General features: G+C 36.4%; 1 long non-coding RNA gene across 1 annotated transcript in view; it reads left to right on the top strand.

Annotated features, from left to right (window-relative positions):
* Window positions 1–9,137, top strand: part of LOC140327659 (uncharacterized) — a 26,529-nt gene extending 17,392 nt beyond the window's left edge. Inside the window, exons 4-6 of the long non-coding RNA XR_011920066.1 lie at window positions 3,459–3,502; window positions 4,826–4,962; window positions 8,904–9,137. This is a non-coding gene — a long non-coding RNA (uncharacterized lncRNA). The remainder of the gene's footprint in view (window positions 1–3,458; window positions 3,503–4,825; window positions 4,963–8,903) is intronic.
* Window positions 9,138–9,393: the final 256 nt, after the last annotated feature.

Below are 9,393 nucleotides of genomic sequence, written 5' to 3'. Positions count from 1 at the left end.
AAAAAATTGTAATGTCTCTGCATAGGAGACAGCACAAATCAACTGGGAGAAGAAAAGGTAGGATCTGATCGGTTTGGATGGGTACCATAGATGGAGACCATAATCCTCTTACACATTTAATAGGCCATTGCTTTTATTTTATTTGTTCTTTCATTTTTACAACAACACAGGTTCTGTTCCTTTCCCTTTGCAGAAATCTGCTTTCCTCACCATTTTGTGGCTTCACACTTTCTCTTGCTTTCCTTCCCCATCTAGCACCCCTTTGTCATTGTTTTGTACTGCTTCCCTACCAGTTCCATCATTTTGCTTTGTCCTTTTGCACCTTCACCCCTTTTCTTCTGCCTCAATGTCCCCAATCTTTGTCTGTCTTCCCATGCTGTGAGCTACAGTTTTGCGCTTAGCTAGTAAACCTCTCAGAGTGTTAAATCTCTGACCCCTGCTATTCAGGTCAAGCATAAACACAGTAGGGGTGATGCTAACGAGACATGGCTGCTCAGGGTACACAAGTGACCCCAGTAAATGGCAGCTCTTCATTTGTTAAGCTCTTTATTTACTAACTTTATGTAAAAACACCAGGAGGATCTCAGACTTCTCAGAACGTTCAGCTAGACATGCACAAGAAATTCAATGGGTTGACATTCTTCCAGTGTAATCTTACAGTACAAAAGCTTACTTGTTCTATGTTTAAAGTGTACCCAAACATTAAAATATCATAAAAGCTTTAACATGTTATTGTAAACATTTTAAACTTTTTTTAAATGTGCAAATTTCTGCTAAATAAAACTTCTGGTTCTGTCATCAGGACATTTTGTTTAGCTTTTCTTATTATGGGGTGACTGATCTCTATTCCTCTCTCCTGCCTTGTCGTCCTGTCAAATGGACTTCCAGAATACAGTTTGCTATTTCAACATGCAAGCATGGTCCATTGTTTTCACCTAGAAATCTCTGGAATTTCTCAGCCAAGGTTCTGTAGAATTATTAACTATTCAGAGGTTACTCGGGGTTTCTTGAGCAATGGGCAATTTGTACCTCTTAGGTCAGATTACCTGACACCAATGGTCTTTTTGGCTATCTATAAGGGTGACATTCTTCCCACTGGCCAGCAATATAAGAGACATTCTTCCAAGTGACCATCACACTAATGTGAGCTGTGGATCTATTAATTTTACAAGGGGCTGCAGAGGATTAGAAAAACTAAAATTCAACATAGGATTTAAAAAGATTTAATCAATATTTTATTGAAAAATGGCATTAGTATACAATACACAGAGCTTTAACAATTTTAATTTCATTTACCTAGGGTATACTTCACTTTAATGGAGAACACAGTTGCTGTCATCACTAAAGCTACGTACACGCGGCAGATCTTTATCGCCCGATAATCGGCATAGGCCAAATATCAGGCGAAAATCAGGCGTCCATTGTCCGAACGACCGTCCTGCCGGATCCATGGACGATGGACGACAACCGATCCTAATGAAAGGGAAGGGGGAGAGCGCGCAGCAGGGTGCCGCTCCGTCGCTCTCCCCCTCCCCTCTCCATAGAGTATGTACAGCACCGTTCATGCATCAAGCAGTCCCTTGTCGTTGGAAAGGATCGTGAAAGATCCTTTCCAACGACAAAAATTGCAAGTGTGTACGCAGCTTAACCATCCAAAATGCTGATTGAGTACTTTCTATATCAGAACTGATCTGCATTTTTTTTAGAGGGAAGTCAGCATACTTCTATAATGAGACTTTTCCTTGAAGGGGAAACTCCTAGAAGAAAATAAAGTTAGTCCATAAATTAACTCTCCACAAAACTCTACAACTTTGCAGAAGACAAAACAAACCTTTTACGACTATCTTGTAGTCAGGTGTAGCAGTATATATTACTTCTGGTGTTCTGCAGCCTTTTGTTTTGTAGTATTCATTCTGTCCCCGGGGATAATTGAGCCTGCATTTAGAATTAATCCCTTCCTATCCTCAGTATGTAAATAAAGGTTTCCCAGCATGATGCCTAATGCTGGTAATATGGTAATAAAATTCTTACCCTAAAGAGTCACTGGCCCACATCTGGGCATTTGAATGGCTACTGACTAATTGCAGCTGATATTTACAGATTAGGTCCCCATTGACAAGCACTAACCAGTGTGATTCCCTATGACATTGTTATCACATGTTTTATTTACAAAATAAACCTTAAGCCTGCAAGTGATGAACACAGCCAGCTTTAGGGTCCTGTGGCAGAGCAATAGATACATAGATAATATATTACTGTAACTGTCAAATACAATACCAGAATTACAAATAATTAATTCATTTAGGAATATATTTTTTTTACCATTTGTCAGCTTATAATATTATTAATCAATATATTGAGGGGGAGAATGTTTTTATAGTACCACATCCACACATATATTCTCTATTTTCCAAAGCTGGTTTTCATTGAACATTTAAGGTAATATTTACACATTACATATTAAACTATACCAATTTATTTAATTAAATGTAAACATAATTTACACCTATTACAAATACAAATCATCCTTAAGATACATTCGAATGCGCATTTCAGTTTTAAACGCGTTTCGCTATCAGGCTTCTTCTAAGGACATTCAAAGAAGTCATGCAGACTTTTCACATTTCTTTCTGCAACGTTTTATACATCAACACCCAACTCCACAACAACAAAAAAAACACAAAAATAGAAAAAAAAACAAAGGAAAAATGTATCAGATAAACAATGAACTCATATCAACATGTGCATATAGTCTAATTGATAGCTACACACCATAATCACCCCCTTTAAAAAAAGTCCTAATTATCAGTCTGATTCTCCATTCCACACACAATTTTAACTCTTCAAAGTAAAAACAAAGATATAGATGTTCTCTTTTGTCAAAAAACAAAGTAATAATTTAATCCATTAACTTTACCTACGAGAGACCCCTGATAATGCTTTCCTGTGCACGTTATCAGTAGTCTCCACATAGGTAAGGTTGATAGATTTAATTAATAATTAGTTTTTTGACAAAAGAGAACATCTATATCTTTGTTTCTACTTTGAAGCATTAAAGTTATGTGTGGAATGGTGAATCAGACTGGTAAATAAGAAATTTCAAGGATTGAAGGGGGTGATTACGGTGTGTAACTATAAACTGGACTATATGCACATGTTGGTATGAGTTAATTGTTTATCTGCTACAGTCATGAAAGATGTCAGTTAATTGTTTATTGTGATATTATATCAAGGGTTATTAAGATAAAAATGAGATCAGGATAATTGGTATTATTTACTGAGCACTTGTACAATAAATGGCTAAGGTTTAGATCAGATTTGAAATACTTAGAGCGGCATGGGTGATTGCTAAGATTGAGCAGAACAGTAGATTGGGTGGAAGGTGGTAAATATTAGATTCCTGTCAAGGTTGGGAGTTGTGTTTCTTACCTGTATTAATATCTGATATTTATTTTTAGGTGGTTAAGTGACTTCCATGAACTGAAAGTTGAAATCCATTCCTGTGAGCACTAAGTATTGTTTTATTGTTTATTCTACTATCTTCATATGCCATATATATGGGTGAATGATATTTCTAGCAAAACAATAGTTTGCACACTACTTTAAATTTAATCCAGAAATCTACTAGGTGCAAGAAAGGTGTAAAATATTTAGGTATGTAAAAGAGTCATAGGACTCTATAAAACAGGGAATTAGACATCGGTCCTCAAACATTCCCTCATGGGAATCTTCCGCGTCTATGTGTTTCAAGGCTAGTAATTGGTTTGCACCAGGAAATGTTTGAGTGAATGTCATAAATCCCTGTTTTGAGCTCAAATAGTTCTTGTCAAGGTAACTCACCTATGCTATAATATTGCTATATTTGCCAGTTTTAGATGATTCTACAGGTTACTAATACTAAAGCGTTGTATCTGTATGCTAGGAGATTACATTACTAAGGAACACCTTTAAGTGCTTAGGATACAGCACATTCTACCTTCTTTGTAGTCTCTCAGTAGGCTGCTATTCTTCTGCACCTTCTTCCTCTGTACTGTCTCTATTCATTGCATTCACAATCATTATCAGGGCAAATGTACTGGGATATTTGAACTTTTCTTCTGACAATGATTTTGAAGGCTCTGGAAAGCAGGGTATTAGAATGATCCTAATTAATTTCTTCAATGCAAAAACAATGTAAACATGGCTTTAAGTGGTAAGGTACTACCTGATATATTTATTGTATTTGACAATATTTTCAACAAAAACATTGAAGGTAAATCTAATTATTATTATTATTGTTTTTATTAATAATATTAAACAGGAGTTTTTATAGCACCAACATATTACGCAGCACTGTATTCTATCAAAATTAGTCTGTTCCCTTTCTGTCTGTTCAATTTTGATTAAACATTGATCAGAAATACCTGTGCTTTGCTCAATCAATATGCAGCAGGAAGTGCTCCCTAACCACTCCTAGCCAAAGGGGACAAGTGGCTATGCCAGTTGTCAGTGTGTTAAGGAGAGCGCCTATTGGCTGAAAGATATTAGGGAGCTCTTCCAGCTGGCCATCAACTAACCAAGTAAATTATTTTTGTGTCGGGTGCCCATGGAACAGTAGATGACCAGCGCATGTGCAGCTCAGTGTGGGTTGTTGGGATACCGGCTTACCCTGTGGTAACCTGGACTAAATGAACTCATGAGTGCCTGCGTGGGAGTTACCCAACCAATAAGGAATAGAAATTATCTTTTGCAGCCAGATCCAGAAAAACCTTTGACATTCTGTAGGCCTACAGCCATGTGTCAAATGATTCTGTGCTGTTTAATCTTTCTTCTTCTCCTTTACCAGGTTTCATTCTTCGACTGTCTTGATTGACCAGGTTGGGATGATGTAGCTCCCGAGCAGACATGCGGGAGTTCATTCAGTCCTGGCAGCCTACACATGCTCAGCTAAGTGCTTCCTGAAAGAAGACAACAATCAGTCAAGTAAGTATTAATAGTTGATTAGAACCCCAAGGTGAAATATTAGAAGTACCCTATCCCTAATTTACATTGAACAATTTTTTGAAACAAAGTATTTTCAAACACAGTGGGATTTCAAATGGTAAAATCAGAAACTTGTTAAAAAGCAAATATAATTTATTTAAACACATTAAAACAATATTCCAGATACAGTTATAAAAAAACAATACATTTGCATGGGTGGTTTTAGACTCTATGTAATTATTGTGAAAAAGGTAGTTTTCAAGAAAAGAAACCTGTTAGATAGTTATTTGATGCGTTTCGCAGAACTGGGCTGCTTCCTCAGAAATAAGAAACAATGGTTACTTACACAATATATTTGACAAAAAGTAATAATGAAAAACCAAATCTAAAAATCAACAATGTAGATAAAAAAAAAATAAAAGATCCTCACTAGCTCCAAAGTCTTTTAACATTCCAATGCTTTGAACAATTTTTGATATTACCCTTTAAAAATACCACTGTGTTTGAAAACTCTTTGTTTCAAAATATTGTTTCCAGTCAGGTAAGTATGTTTTATTGCCAAAGGCACATTGTCCATTCCTTTCTGCAATAAAGGCCTGCCTGACTGCAAGTTTTAAAAGTGGAAGGATAGCTCTGCTATACAGGGAAGCTATGAAGTCTTTCCCTTTTCAGTTCATACATTTTTAAACTTACATTTTCTATAGATTTTTATTTGAAACTTCCCATAGAGAATTGAGAACAAGGCAGGCAAGTAGATAAGTCAGAACTGATTAAACAAAAGCACAGTAACAAGGTAAATGAAGAAAAACTACAAAAGCTCCATACATTTCCCCTAATAAGGTCATAAGTGATCTCAGTTAACATAAAGTGGTGATGAAGCACATGGTTTGAAAGAAATGCCTTTCAAGCTATAAAGAACAGTTGTGTTGGCCTCCAACATAGACCTGTCAGATGTTACATTGATATGTACTCATAAATTGTTGTTGAAGTAGAGTTAACTGATGATCATTCCTGTCATCATTGACTCCATACCATGTACCATCTGTGCTATGAATGCCTTGTTTCTTTGTCATAATCCATAACATAATATATCACTTGGTGCTCATTCCATAGTTAGATCTGGGGTTCCCAGCGCCTCTTGCCTGACTTATGTTTACAGAAGAATAACCTTTTGGTATGGATGTCATCCAACATTTTCAGCTCATGTAATAACCCCGGAGTGATACGCACACATACAAACACTCTTCTGTGTAATATTGCTCTTTCTACATAACACCTGGGGAGAGAAAGATTTTTTTTCTTTTTATATGGTGACATAAAACTTTTTGGTTGGACAGGAAATGACTTTCACTTTCTGTTCATTTCTAGAGGCTGAGTAGGGATTTAAAGATCTGAAAGGAATGTATGAAATGATGCAAAAGGGAGGGGGGAGAGAGCCAGATGAGCAGGTGGGGAGGAAAGGGGAAGAACTGTAGAGTGAATTGGGGGGTAGATAAAGGATCATAGTACATGAGAATGGAATGAATAGAAGCACTGAGTCAGGGAGAGAACAGACACAGAACTTGACCTTGTTTTATTACAGTTACCTCTTTGTGAGGCTTTGGCAATGGGGAATATTTACTAACAGAGTACAAACGTGAAGTAGCACAGAGTAACTGAGATGGTATTCACTGTCATCTAACTTTCACTAATATGATCAAAGCTAAATGTTAATTAGGAGGTGTATTTTGTTACTCAATACATTTTTAAGGAAATATTAGATCCAGGTTTCCATTGGGTTTTTTTGCAGGCTAACAAGGAATAGTGCTTGGGAACCTAAAATCTATCTACTCTACAGAACTGCATATATACAGCTCTTTAATATCAGGGTTTGTTCAGGGGAGTTCAGAAGTACAGAAAGCAACTCTGCAAGTGGTTGCTACTGTTTAGTTTATTTCAGGGCTCTGGAATAGGAAGGAAGGTACTGGGTGGACCTTCCCATTCCACCCCAGGTACACCCCTGAGTATGACTACAGATTGGAGACCTGCTATAAGTAGCACAGGTGTGCTGCTAAGAAAGTGACTGTAACAGTTAACAAACTTTTCTTTGTGTTTGCTACAATGACTAATCCCCCTCTATATCACAATACACATAGCACAGTCTTTTCTTTTCTATGGATAGGGGAGGAGAGAGGATGAGTGAATGGCACCCTTCTGTGCTCTTCTCCATTGGAGCAGTTGTTCCTGATCCTTCATTTATCAATTCATAATGGATTGATGTACAACATCAGGCGATTACTGCAAAGCATTACTGTTTGGGTGATAATTATCTGACGTATGTACTAACTTTAGGCGGTTCACTAATTTCATCTTGTAATTTAAATTGTAACCCTCAACTTACTCTATACTACTAGATGTTCTCACAATCATTACAAATTATATCCAATAAAAATCAACCTTGTGCCAATTCTACATTTTTTTAATGTTTGGCCTATAGGATGGAAATTTTTCAATAAATGTACTTATATCCCAAGTGAATCCTCTGCTGTCCAATTATTGTTTGCCATTCATTTACTTCCCTTTGGGTTCCCTACCCAGTTGGGTGCCAGTTGAGTTTTTCTGGTTTGGATATGTGGCATGGGTATCCCTAGAGGTTTACACTTGTTTGTTAAACTCACCAAAATGAACAAACAGAAAGGAATGGGCAGGACAAAAAACATCATTCAAAGTAGAAGAAAAATTGGTACAAAACATGGTGCATGGCAGGAATTGTATATAAAAAGATTTTTTTTTATGTATAAAGGTGCACTTTAAAAAAAGAACTCCAGTTTCCACTCCCTCTTTTTTCTTAAAAAGTACAAATTACTTTTTTTCTTGAATCTTCAGGTCAGTACAATGAGGTGATTGGATGCTACTTTTCTTTGCTCCTGTGGGCAAACCTTAGTAGTACTGGGCTAATATGAACTTGGCTAGAACCTATCATGTTTTTATGGTGGTATTGTTAAGCAAATCATGTTTTGTCATGATGACAAGGAAAATCCAACATTTGATGTTTGCTTCCGGAATAGATTTTTGCGAATAAATTTTTCAGTGGGAATACCTGGTCCAGTGACAGTTGTCAAACTTGGGCTCTCCTTTACCTTAAGGAGATGAGATACAGAAAGAAAAACTGAATATATTATCTTGCACATGATTGGATGGCTGGACAAAAGTTAGTAATTGATCCTGTGATACAGTTTTGGGGTTCTTTGGTACTTTTTGTTTTAGCAATAAACACTCAGCTCTCAACCTGAATTTTCTGGACCGGCCGCTTCCAGACAAATTGGCATCATATTATATTACATCATATCGGCACCATACTATATTGGGTATGAATGGGTTACAATAATTTGGCAAATATATATTTATATTGTACTCACAGGGTAAATAATAATTTACCTGTTGTAAATTGTCACACCTATTAAAATTTATTTTGGTCACGCAAAACCCCTCCTCTGTCTCCTTCTATTTTTGATTTACCTCCAGGGGGGTGGCCTTTGACCTACTTGACCCCGCAGGGGATTACCATTACCTACCCTAACCCTGAATGATTTGGCAATTGATTTTAATCCTTCCAGGCCTATAGCCATCCACAAGCTTCTGATGGTCCTAGAGAGATCTTTTGATCTTGGCAGGATGACACCACACATGTCAATAGCAAAGAGAACACTAGAGCCTGAATATCTGAGGTTAAACTAAGACAGGTTCGTATTATTGACACCTAATCTGCAACATTCTAAATTCATGAATTTGAAGTAGTGTTAAATGTAGTCCACATGACAAATCTACATTTTCCTTAAAGCTAACCTAAACTCAAAACTTTTACTTTACATAAAAGAGTTGACAACCCTTCTATGTAAAGTAAAAATTATATATTTTTTTTACGCAACACCCTTTTTTTAAAGGAGTCCTTTCTTTAACAGAAGAAAAAAATGCCGATCTTATGCATGCGCAGTGCGATATCGATTGACGTAGGAAGAAGAACATGGAAGAAGTTGCGCGGGGACGATGTGGGATCCAAACGAAGAAACCTCCCAACAGATCTGTGGGCATAAAGAAAAGTATTTTTTTTTTTTGGTTTAGTTCTGCTTTAAATTAGATTATGAAAATGAATACACAATATCAAGTTTATGTGTCATTTGTTCATACTATTTAGTTGTATCTGTAGGCATGGCTTTATTAAAAATCCTATGTTTGCTTGTTCAAATATTATAAAAAAAATCTACAATATATTATTGAATGCACTTATTTTTTTTTTTACATGACTGTGTTGTATATTTGAGTTATTCTTCCACACTGCTCTAGCATTCTTCAGGAAATGTCGGTAAAGTAGGACAGATGTTTGAACACTATTATAGTCCAGTTTATGCTTCTTGCAGACTGTTACCTGTCCTTTAGGTGGTATTACTGGCT

The sequence above is a fragment of the Pyxicephalus adspersus genome, chromosome 3, assembly GCF_032062135.1.
Source record: "Pyxicephalus adspersus chromosome 3, UCB_Pads_2.0, whole genome shotgun sequence".
NCBI classification, from domain to species: Eukaryota; Metazoa; Chordata; class Amphibia; order Anura; family Pyxicephalidae; genus Pyxicephalus; species Pyxicephalus adspersus.
Note: the sequence above shows the minus strand (reverse complement) of the source record. Positions and strands in the feature narration are given on the sequence as shown.